The sequence below is a fragment of the Elephas maximus genome, chromosome 3 (genome assembly GCF_024166365.1).
Source record: "Elephas maximus indicus isolate mEleMax1 chromosome 3, mEleMax1 primary haplotype, whole genome shotgun sequence".
Taxonomy (NCBI): Eukaryota; Metazoa; Chordata; class Mammalia; order Proboscidea; family Elephantidae; genus Elephas; species Elephas maximus.
In genome coordinates this window covers 162,195,548-162,207,637 of record NC_064821.1, presented here as the reverse complement: position 1 = coordinate 162,207,637, position 12,090 = coordinate 162,195,548, and positions in this window count along the sequence as shown.

Here is a 12,090-nt window from a genome sequence, read left to right as displayed (position 1 = left end):
TGGCGCTGGATGGCGAGACTGAACCTGTTGCTAGAGGTTCTCCCCTGACATAATCAGCTGAGAACCTGGGTGAGGCAGGGACAGGTAGGAGGGGAAACAAGCTCAATCATCTCATGGAGGGGGTGTATTACACGGGGTAGTGAGTAAGAGGGGAAGTCACCTCAGTCACTGCCCAGTTACTTCCTGGTGAAGGGTAACATGGCTCAGGTGGGACATGGCCACTCACCCTCCTTAGTGGGGAGGTGTGGCCCCTACCTTGTGAACCACCTCCAAGGGGCCGGCTGTGTGCCTGCTTCTCCTGTTCCACTTACCACAGACATACCACTTTCCGTCTGGGGGCCCCAGCTTTCTCCTGGCTGAGAGGCTGGTCACCACCCAGTTGGCATCCCTTGCTGGCTCTTGAGACAAATATCTGAAGGGCCTCTCCCTGGTCAATCAACTTCGGCCGTGTGGCAGATCTTTATGAAACAAATTATGGTGACCTCTGGGTAAGGAACCACACTTTCATACATCTCCTCAAATGGGTGTTGAAGCCTCGACGGGTGTGACAAGGCTAAAGTTTCACATTAATTGTTGTTGTTAGCTGCCATCAAGTCAGACTCTGACTCATGGTGATCCCCTGTACAGCAGACTGAACTACTACCTGGTCCTGTGCCATCCCTATGATCTGTTGTAAATTGGACTGTTGTGATCCATAGAGTTTTCACTGGCTGACTTTCAGAAGTCACTTGCCAGGCCTTTCTTTCTAGTCTGTCTTAGTCTGGAAGCCCCAATGAAATCTGTTCAGCATCATAGCAACACGCAGACCTCCACTGATGGACGAGTGGTGTCTGTGTATGAGATACACTGGGGCAGGAGTGGAATCTGGGTCTCCTGCATAAAAAAAAAAAACAAAAAACAAAAACCCATTGCCGTTGAGTCTGACTCATAACAACCCTAGAGAAGAGAGTAGATCTGCCCCATAGGGTTTCCAAGGCTGTAATCTTTATCGAAGCAGATTGCCACGCATCTCTCCTGCAGAGCAGCTGGTGGGTGCAAACCACTGACCTTTTGGTTAGCAGCTGAGTGCTTAACCACTTCATCACCAGGACACCTTATTAATAAAAAAACTAGAAATACTTAATATTAATTTGGAGTTTTCCATGTACCAGGCACTGTGCTACATGTTTTGAAGACATTGCCTCACTGAGGCTTCCTACCAGCTCTTTGTGGTAGATGTTGTCATCATCCCTATTTTATGGATGAGAAACCAAGGAAGGCATTGGGAAGTTAAGCAACATGTTCAAGGCCACACAAGCTCTGCTTCTCACCACTGCACAAAGCAGCCTCTGACTTGGAGGCTGCAGAAACAGAGCCCTGTCTACACTTACTACTCACCCTGCCTACGCTTTCTATCCACCCTGCCCGCCTTCTCCCCTGTCCCATCTGTATCCCCTTCTGCCCTCCCTCTACTCCCTGTTTTCACTCCAGCAGTTTGGTGATGGGGCGGACTGGGTCATTGTTTGGTGGGTGGGTGGGTGGGGAGAAGAGTTCTGCTCTGAGCTAAGCCCTCTTGGTTCTCCCCTCTCCCCTCCCCCAACCAAGCATCAGTGGGGCCTGGGCATCTGTAAACTGGGTTGGGCCTCCTGGGGCTGAGAAGCCTCCCAGGGCTGAGTCACAGAGGATTTCCTTGGGATTAGTGATCCTCTGAGTCCCAGGGTACCTGGTTGTGGTTGAGGCTGTCGGCTCTTCTAGCCAAGCATTAATCCTAGTGAAATACTTGGTATTTCCAGTCATTCCGGCTGGAATTAAACTTAAATTAAGTCCAAAAAAGTACAGCCAGGAGAATGTAAGGAACTCGCCAAAGAAACCAGGCATGCGGCCTGCTCACATCTCAGGAACTGTGGGCCTTCGCACCCTGTGCCCGCAACGCAGAGAAGGGGGACAAGGGACAGAACAGTCTGCTGCACTCCCAGGCATCCTTCCCACCTGACCCCACCTCCCTGGGGTGCAGCCATAATCTGTCTCGTGGTCAGATAACAGACATCTAGCCTGGGATGTCAGAAGACCTGGACTCCAGTCTTGACTCTGCTGTCGTTATTAGTCCCTTTGCCCAGGGTCACACAATTATAGTTGGTGGCAAAGAAGCAGCACAACTAACTTAGTGTTTAGGAGTGTGGGCCCTGGAGCCAGTGTGCCTAAACCTGACTCCAGTGCCCACTGTGTGGCCACTCACTGTGACCCCTCTGTGCTCTTCAGTTTCCTTGTGGGAATGAGAATAGGTACCTCACTGGATGGTTGCATTAAATGGCTAATACAAGTAAAGAGCTTAGAACCGTGTGGGGCATACAGTAAGCCCCACTGTGTGGTAGCTATTATTATTCTCTGGCCCTCAGTTTCCTCACCTATAAGATAGGGGCTGGGTGTGGGACTTGACCACCATGGACGCTCTTCATGCTGGTCTTCTCGGGTGGTGGGTGCCGCATGGAGTCCACAGTGGACAAGGCCCTGCATTCAGGAGGACACTCCTTCCTACACAAGGAGGTGTGCAGAGTAAGGCCCGGGAGACATACCCCTCCCCATTCCACCTCCCTTTCCCCAAAATGCAGTGCAGGTGGTGAAGGAACCCAGGCCTGGTGGTCAGACAAGCACGTGAGTCCTGGCTCTACCAGGGGAGGAGCTGGCTAGACAGGCAGCATTGCGTTTTCCATGAGCCACACTCCGACCCAATGGTTGTGCATATGTGGAGGGTGTATATGTGTGTGTATATGTTGAGTGTGTATGTGTGCGTGTGAATATGTATGCATGTGTGAACATGTGTGTGAGTGTATGTGTGTGTTGGGACTGGATGCTGGGCCCAGAGAACCAGCCCATCTTGGCTGTTTGTGAGAGTGCAGATGGGACTGTGCCCCACCCCCTCATCTCACACTTGGGATAAGTTGTTTGAGTGGGCAGTGGAAGTAACCCAAATGGAAAAAGGAGGGATGGAGAAGATGAGAGTGGAAAGTGATAGAGAAAAACAAGTGTTTTGACCAAAGAAATCCAACAAGATTCGGAATGGACAATCTGAGGAATGAAGAATGGTCAGTCGCTCTGTGGGAGACATTATACTCCAAGCTCTGGGGTTATTATATCCCCCATTTTACAGCAAGGAAACTAAAGTTGTTAGTGGTGGGGCCAGGATTCACTTGCTTGTCTGGACACCAGGCCTGGGCTCCTTCACCATGTACACCGCTTCTTGGAGAATGGGAGGCAGGAATAGGGATGGGTATGTCAGCTGGCCCTCACTCTGCACAGCTCCTTGTGTAGGAAGGAGAAGATTGGCCAGGCAATGGGGGATGTCCGAGGAGGCAACTGGCCAGTCTGTGGCCATCCAATGTTTTCTACCTGACTGAGAAGTCTTCTGCTCCAAGGTGGGATGTCGTCAGCATCAGATACTGAAGAGGGAGACTCCAAAGTGCTGGCTGACAATACCCATGCCTGCTGTAGAGGAGGAACTACCCAGAAGAGAGCCCCAGGGCCTCTAGGAACCAGGAAGGAAGTGTATGGACAGAAAAGGGCCTCAGCCTAGACACCAAAACCAAAAATCCATTGCCGTCAAGTCGTTTCCAACTCATAGTGGTCTTATAGGGCAGAGCAGAACTGCCCCATAGGGTTTCCAAGGAGCGGCTGGTAGATTTGAACTTCCAACCTTTTGTTTAGCAGCCAAGCTCTTAGCCACTGTGCTACCAGGGCTCCAAGTGTATTTATATTCCAGTTCGAAGAGGTGTATCTTTGGGCAAGCCAAGTCATCTTTCTGAGCCTACTTTGCTCACCTGTCAAATGGGTCCTCCTTCCTGCCTATCCTACCTTGTGGGAAGAGGCAGTGTGGTATACATAACAGTGTAGCTTTTGACACCGCAGAAATAAGCCCCAGCCCCAACCCTTGGCAGCTGCGTGATTTAGAGCAAGTCATTTAACCTCTTAGCCTTCATTTTTTTCTTATATGTCTCTACCCTGTAAGATCGTTGTGAGGACTAACTCAAATGCTGCTAATAAAACTCTTAGAATGGCACCTGGTACACAGAAAGAGGCTTAGTGAATATAAATTACTATTGATATCGCTATTGTTTTATTATGTTGTTACAAGAACAAAATGAACTTGCACAGAGGAGACTACAAAGCTGTTAGAAAGATCTGCCAGAAGGGAGGTAGATTGTATTATTATTTGCAATTATACATGTCCTCCTCCCCTATGAGAGCAACACACATTCCCATGCAGTTGACTTTGAATTTGACCATGTGGCATGCTTCAGCCCATGGAATGTGAATGGGTATGATGCACAGCAGGTCTTAGCAAAAGCTGTGAAATACATCGAGAGAGTTTCCACCATCACAGTTGCTTTTCCCTCTGCCATAAGAATGATCTGACCGAAAAGGGACAGTTCCTTCAGCTTTGGTTCTAGGATAAGAAGTCATGGGGCAGAGCCACAGGAGCCATAGCTGACCCACAGCCCCTGATGTGTGACAGGAGCGGAAAGTTAATGTTCACTGTTGTAAGCCACAGAGATTTTGGGGTTGCTTGTTACCACAGCCAAACTGACACATATTGACAGTATTAAGAACAAACATCTTCAAGGAGGTATCCTATGACTTACTGGAGAGAAGGGGAGGCAGGTCTTGGAAGCCGAAGTCAAGGAAGGGATTGGAGTAGACAGAAAACACAAACACAATAAAATTAGAAACACAAAGAAACTCTCAACATTGTCTGTACTTTATCTTGGTAAGTCATTGTAATAATTAGCAGGCCTCTGGCAGCTAGCTATCTTTCCTCCCACAGGGTCTCTTCACCCCCACCCTTGTCCCAGGAGCTCCTCTCTCACTCCTGGCCTTGATTTCTAGGTCGTTCTTGTTGAGAAAGGCCAAAAAGCCCTTTGCATTGGCTTCTTTTTTGTTTGCTTTCACTTGTGCCATCCTGTTGTGGACAAGAAGGAAGCACGCCAACATCAGCACCCGCCACAGACCAAGGGAAACATTTCCCGGTCCCGGTTGGATGTGGTCCCCTTCCTGTGGGTCTTCTTTCCAGAGCCAGGTTGGTAAACTTGGGGAGCAAATGGCTCATTACCACACTCTGTCCAGCCCAGAAGAGGTTTTTCTTAGAGAGGACTAAAGAGAGAGGGGCTGAGGATCCTGCTGTACTGCCTACCCTCTGAGGGTCACAAATTACCACAAAGGTGCTGCCAGATGCTGCCATCTTGCTTTTTGGGAGAGGGGCTACACATAGATTTAGACTTCACTGGGCCTGGAATGTTTTCCACTCAGAGTGCTTTCCATCCAGGAGGCAAATAAAACATCTGGGTCCCACAGTTCCCTTTTTCCCTGCCAGCCACCCCACTCCCAGGATTCCAGGCATTTATTCCATGGTTTATCCATTTTCTTTCCATACCATCTAGCTGAGCTTTGGCTGCTTTAATCTTCCCTCCCATCCAGGGAGCCGCTCACAGCCTCTCTCCCCTTGTGTCTGCTCCTGGCTCTGACAGGAATTTTCCTGTGGTTTTTGTTGGTCTCCAATCCTGTAATTTACCACCCAGCGCTTACAGGCTTTTGTTGCACTGAAGACTTTCCTAGCAAATCTTGGTCCAGTGTGGAGAAAACTGTGGTGAAGCTGCCTCTGTAGCCTAACAGCACCCCAGTGGCTGGCAGCTCATGGCAGCTTGCACCTTGTCAAGGTGCTTTCAGGGTGCAAGGGCCAGAGGCACACTAGGATAGCCTCAGGTGTTGCCAGCATGTTATGCAGAACTGGAAGAAGCTTGGAAGCCACCTCAGCAGATGTTGTGGAAAACTCCCACCTGGTTCTTCACCTTTCAGCACACAGCAGTCTGTGGGACCTCAGAAGCCACCATTCTCTCTGCTCTGGTATCTTTTTCATCCTTGTGACTAAGTTTCTCTCTGCTGCTGCTTCATACCTGCCACCACCAGTTCCCCTCTCCTCATTTATTTCTGCTTGCTCATGACACCTAGTGCTTTGTGGCCTCTGCTTACAACTGCCTCTCGTGGTGTCTCTCAGCCTCTGCTCTACTCCACTGACTGGGACCATCTCTGTGTGGCTACTACAGAAACTCCTCCAGAGTGAATGTGATTGGGGCAGTTGTTTCTCTCTGGCGTCTCATTCTAGATGGACAGATTTTTGTCTCAGGCCACCTCACAGGTCTCTGGTGTCCTGATGACCAGCCTATAGACGACTCAATAAGTCATGGCCAGCATTGCATGGGTGCATGACCCAAAGCATGGCTCCAGTGGATGTATCTTCACATGGTGTCTTCCCCCGCGCAACTCTGTTTCGTATCTGTGCTCCTCTTTTATAAGACACCACTCAGAAGAGATGAGGACCCTCCCTACTTTGGTGTGACCTTATTAGCTTAGCTAATAACATCTTTGAAGGTCACATTCATAGGAACAGGGATTAGGAATTCAACATAAGTTTTGGGGGGACATAATTGAATCCATAATATCCTTCTAACTCTCTGGTTCTCTCCCTGTGACCCTACAGATGCAGAGAGGAATGAGACAGCAGCTCTCGGTCTGGTGGAGAGATCAGACTCTAGGAACAGTTCAATCATAACAGCAGTGTTTGTTAAATCAGATTGTGTCACTCCTTTGCTTAAATTCCTCCAGTGGTTTCCATTATGTACCAAGAGCCACATCAAGCCTGCGTGTGCTTTGCAAATGCCTGTATTACCCAGCCCCTGCTGACTTCTTCAATCTTCTCTCAAGCCACACTCCCCCTTGCCCACCCTACTCCAACAACCCTGGTGTTTCAGTTCCTCACAGTGAACCAAACTCTATCTCCTCAGTTAATTTACAAGCTCCATAATTGATCCCCATGGAGCCTGCCTGAGGTGATGCTTAGCATGTGTGGGAGATCAGTAGGTATTTTCAAGTGGCTGAGTGGACCCTGTACGAGTTGATATGCCTGGAGGTAAGAAGTCATTAGGCACATGTGGGGCACAGGGAGGAGGTGGGCATGACCAGGTTGAAAGTGTCAGAAGACAGTGTTGGGAAACCAGGCTGGGTCAGACAGTGGAGGCTTTGAATGCCAGACCTGAAGTCTGGCCCTGATCCTGTAACCTGCAGCAAGGGGCTAGAATGTCTAGAACGTGTTCAGGAGCATGAATGATTCAGGAGGAGGCCACTGGCAGCTGCTGGTGGAACAGATTGGAGTGTGAGGAATGTGGAAGCTGGAATACAGGTCGAGAGGCTTTGGAAGTACTCTAGGCCAGGCAAAGTAAGAATGTGGACTAGGGTGGGGGCTGTGAGAATGGACAGGTATGGAGTCCTGGTGGAGGAGGGGGACCAGTAGAACTTGCTGTTGGAGAGGAGAAGGAATCAAGGGCGATGATTGATACATGGAACCCAAGGAAGACAGAGACTTAGGGCCTTAGAGTCTCCCCATGGGTGCCAAACCCTGGTCTCTAGAGGGTAGGGGAAGTGCAAGACCCCAGGCCCTGGAGTAGGGGACAGATTATCAGACCAGGAACACAGGATGGCGGCCATTTCCATGCAGAGTGGGCTTTACCATCCAACAGACCTGGCTCAGTTCCCATCTCAGTCACTTACTAGCTTGCTGAATTTGATTACTTAATACCTCTGTGCCTCAGTTTCCTTAATTATCACATGGGAAAAATAATGGTCCTACCTCATGGGGTAGTTGTGGTGATTGCCTAAGATAGTGCAGGTAAAGAGCCCAGCACAATGCCAACTTACAGCAGTCCTTGGTTACATAGTAACAATTCTTTTGTAATTCATACCATTTAAAATAATAGTATATGAATTACACAGACTTAGAAGGACTCCTGGAGTCCTGGTGGTAAAGTGATTAACAGCTCAGCTGCTAACCAAAAGGTCAGCACTTTGAATCTACGAGCCGCTCCTTGGAAACCCTATGGGGCAGTTCTGCTCTGTCCTATAGGGTTGCTATGAGTTGGAATCAACTCGACAGCAATGGTTTTTTGTTTTGTTTTTAAGGACTCATGCTTGGGAATTTACGGAAAAGAGCCCAATTTGCAGAATGAGAACTCCCAAATGAGTGTGAGCTGGGACTTGGGAACACTCTGGGGCCTGTGACTGGGTTATCAAGAAGGTCACTAAGGCCTCTCAGACCAGCATGGCTGAAGGACCGGGGTAGACCAAGCCTGCTGGTGGTACACTCGACTCAGCTGAGAGGAACTGGGGACAGAGGTGACAGAATTGGCATGGGGAGCTGCTGCGAAGGCCTGTGCTCTGATTCAGGTCTCCCTGTTCCTGGGTAATGCTTCTGACAAAACATGATGGGAAGCGGCAGTTTAGGCCACTGCCCACAGCGTGGACTCAGTTGGGCTGAAGACTCTAGTGACCCTGGTGCTCCATGTCTGCAGGCTGTGCAGTGGTTCAGCCATGCTGAATGACTCAGGTGGCAGTTTTTAACAACGGGAGACACGTTTCAGGCTCTCCAGTAAGTGGAACATTTCTCATACCTCTGCAGAGCGTCTCTGCTGCGTTCTGATTTCTAGAACATGGGGCTTGCCTTGCAGCGGGTGCTGAATCCCATTACATTTCATTTGTATGACGCCAGCGTTTGGAAAGGGAGTGACACCTCTGACTCAGAATGGAGGGCAAGCCTGGGCCCTGCTGTTTACAAGCAGCAACTCAGCTTCTCTGGGCTTCTGTCTGCTCCTGTGAAAAACAGGGCTAATGCTTGTCAGGCCTTTATCCAAAAGCTCAGTAAACATACGCTATTTATTAAAATTAATTTAAAAGCTTTCACGCTTTTTATCACATTTCACAATAAAGCTGTGATATGGACAAGGCAGTTATTTTATCCACATCTGACAGAGGAAACAAAGGTTCAGAGAGGTTATGTAACTGGCTCGATGGCATGCAAGCCCAGGTTTTTGCAGAAGTTTGTGTTCTATCCCCTAGGGCAAAGTTTCCCAAAGTGCCCCTCCGGCTGCCTAAGACTGATTTAGAAGGTATGTAGTGGGTGCAGGAGTTGATCTTTTTAACAAGCACCCCAGGTGATTCTTACCGTGGCCACTTGATGAGCATCTACAGAGCTGGTAGGCCGGAGGACAGAGGCTCTGCCCATAGCCTGCGGCTCCTAGCTGAAGCTGATACACTAAGTCCCTCAGGAAAAAAGGAACAAAACAGGTCGTGCTGTGTAAACAGTGGAAAGTTCTCAAAAGAGAAGTCTGCTGCCTTCCAGGCCACAGCATTAAGCTCTAAGAAAGGAGGTGGAAAGGGGTGTGCCCAGAGCTGACCAGGAGGTGTCTGGGGAACGCCCTATGCCTTCACAAAGGCATTGCTCTTCAATGGAGTGCCAGCTCTGCAGCCACACGGCCTGGGTTCACATCCTGGCTCCTGGGCTCACTAGCCGTGTAGCTTTAACAAGTGATTAAGTCTTTCTTGACTCAGTTTTTTTTTGTTGTTGTTGTTTCCATATGAAATGATAGCGACTACCTGCAGGAAATAGCCCTTTGGTACAGCTCCCAGCACATAGTGAGCACTCAATAATTGTCATTTGCTGTTATTAATAATGGAAACCCTGGTGTGCTAAGGCTGCTAACCAAAAGGTCAGCAGTTCAAATCCATCAGGTACTCACTGGAAACTCTATGGGGCAGTTCTACTCTGTCCTATTGGAATTCACTCGATGGCAATGGGTTTTTACTTTTTGCTTTTTTTTAGGTTTGGTTATTAGTAGTGGTTCAGATAACTAATGTGCTCGGCTACTAACTCAAAGGTTGGAGATTCGAGTCCACCCAGAGGTGCCTTGGAGGAAAGGCCTGGTGATCTATTTCCAAAGAACCAGCCATTGAAAACTCTACGGAGCACAGTTCTACCATGACACACATGGGTTCCCCATGAGTTGGAGTTGACTTAGTAGGAACCGGTGGTTTATTATTACTGTCGCTACCATCAACTCTGGCGACCTTTCCTTGTTTTCAATCACTATTTCTCAATAGCTTATGGCCAGCAAGAAACCGGCACAAGAAAGAGTGTGGAGAGGAGGCAAACCCAACAGAAGAGTCAGGCCAGTTTTGATCGAAAAGTCCTATACACACTCCCTCAGAGGCTCTTGTCACATCAGGGGGAGGCCAAAGACTCCAGGACGACAAAGCTAGCATGCCAAAGAACTGTTTGTTCTAGAAGCCCACAGCTTCTCATACATGTTTTAGCCAATTCAACTGTATTTTCTGATACTTAGCAACCAAGGGCATCTGATATAGTTAAACATCTGATATAGTTATTTTTTCCAATTCAAATAATGTCACAGAGAAAAGTAGGACTGTCAGGTTGACCAAACAAAGTGTCAAATCTGATGGTTTAAGGACAAGCCTGGTTTCACATCATCTTCCCTCAAGTCAACTGTCCAAATGATTGGCCCAAAGTCATCCTATCGCACTTCCCACACAGGCATTTCCTATAATGGTTTTGTTTTTTCTTTCCAAATAAAACTCACCCTCTTTGTGTTACTGCACAGTGACCAAGCAATGGAAATTTCAGCCTCAACAATTGAAGTTTCTCAAATGGCAAGGAAAACTGAGCCTGGAAGGGAAGCATGATTGTGGAGATGGCACAGGACCAAGCACCATTTTGATCTGGTGTACATGGGGTCACCATGAGCCGGAGCTGACTTAACAGCAGCAAACAACAGCGACAACAAGGGAAGCACCACACACATCACAATGATCACTGAAGCTCCAGTTCCCTGGAGCAGGTTGAAGGGCAGGGCCTACCTATTACCATGCTTTGATTCTGCATAGTGGTTGGGAGGATGGACTCTGAGATCACACTAAAAAAAAAAGATCACACTAGCTGGGTTTAAATTCCAACTCCAAAGAGCTTTTGTTTATGCGAGGCATATCTACTGATATTTATTACATTAGAAATGCAAACTGAGAAGGTAATAATACATGAGAATACACAGCACACATTGTCCATTAGTCTTGGAGTGATGTCATCATTATACATCATGTAACCTCTGGAACACTCCATCGTACGCTCACGAGAGAATGAGAATTAAAAATGCTAATAACGACTTAGTATTATTAAGGATGTAGTTTTGGTCCTGGACTCACTGTAGTAGAACAGACTCTGAAAACATAGGCTTTGGAATCCAACTGCCTGGATTCAAATTCTGGCTTCATTGCTTAGTAGTGTGTGTCCCAGAGTAAGTTACTTAAACTTCCTGTGCCTCAGTTTCTTCAGCTACAAAAAGGAGATAATCATAATGATCTACCTCACAGGGTTGTTGGGAGATTCAGTAATATAAATACCTATTAAGCACATAGAACAGAGCTGGTATATATAGTAAACATTACCTATTATTAATAAATATCAATTATTACAAGCCTACAATCCTACCTATTATTAATAAATCACTATTATTAGAATTCTGTGCCTTCCTCATGCACCTGCCCATGGAGGCTGGCATTGTCCTAGTTTCCTAGGGCTGCTGTAACAGAAATCCCACAAGTGGATGGCTTTAAGACAGAAATTTATTTTCTCACAGTTCTGGAGGATGAAAGTCCAAATCAGGGTTTAGCCAGGTGGATTCCTTCCTTGTTGGTAGCCCTAGGCTTTCCTTGGTTCCTTCTCAATCTTCACACAGCATTTGTCTTCTCCCCAGCGTGTGCGTGCGTGTGTGTGCGTGTCCATGTGTGTATGTGTATGTGTCTAATCTGTTCTTTTTTGAATAACCCAGAAGTAATTAGATTTAGAACCCATCATAATTGGGTACGTTATTAATTAATATAACAAAAAAACCCTATTTCCAAACAGAATTACATACACAGGCATAGAGGTTAAGATTCTAACACATTTTTTGGGGGGGAGATTAATCCATAACAGGTGTTGTACCCCTAAGCCCTCTATGAGGCTGTAATCCCTGGAGGTCAAGGGCTATGCCAATCTTCTTTGATTCCTCCTTGGTGTCCAGCACTGTGTCTTACATCATAAGAGGGGCCCAAGTTAGTTTACTGATTAACCTATTCTGCTTCAACTTAGCAGATAATAGAAGTCAGAGCTAGCAGCTAGGGGTCTTACCTCACTGTGTTGAGTGTAACATCATGTAGAAACAGTTCACTACCCTCATT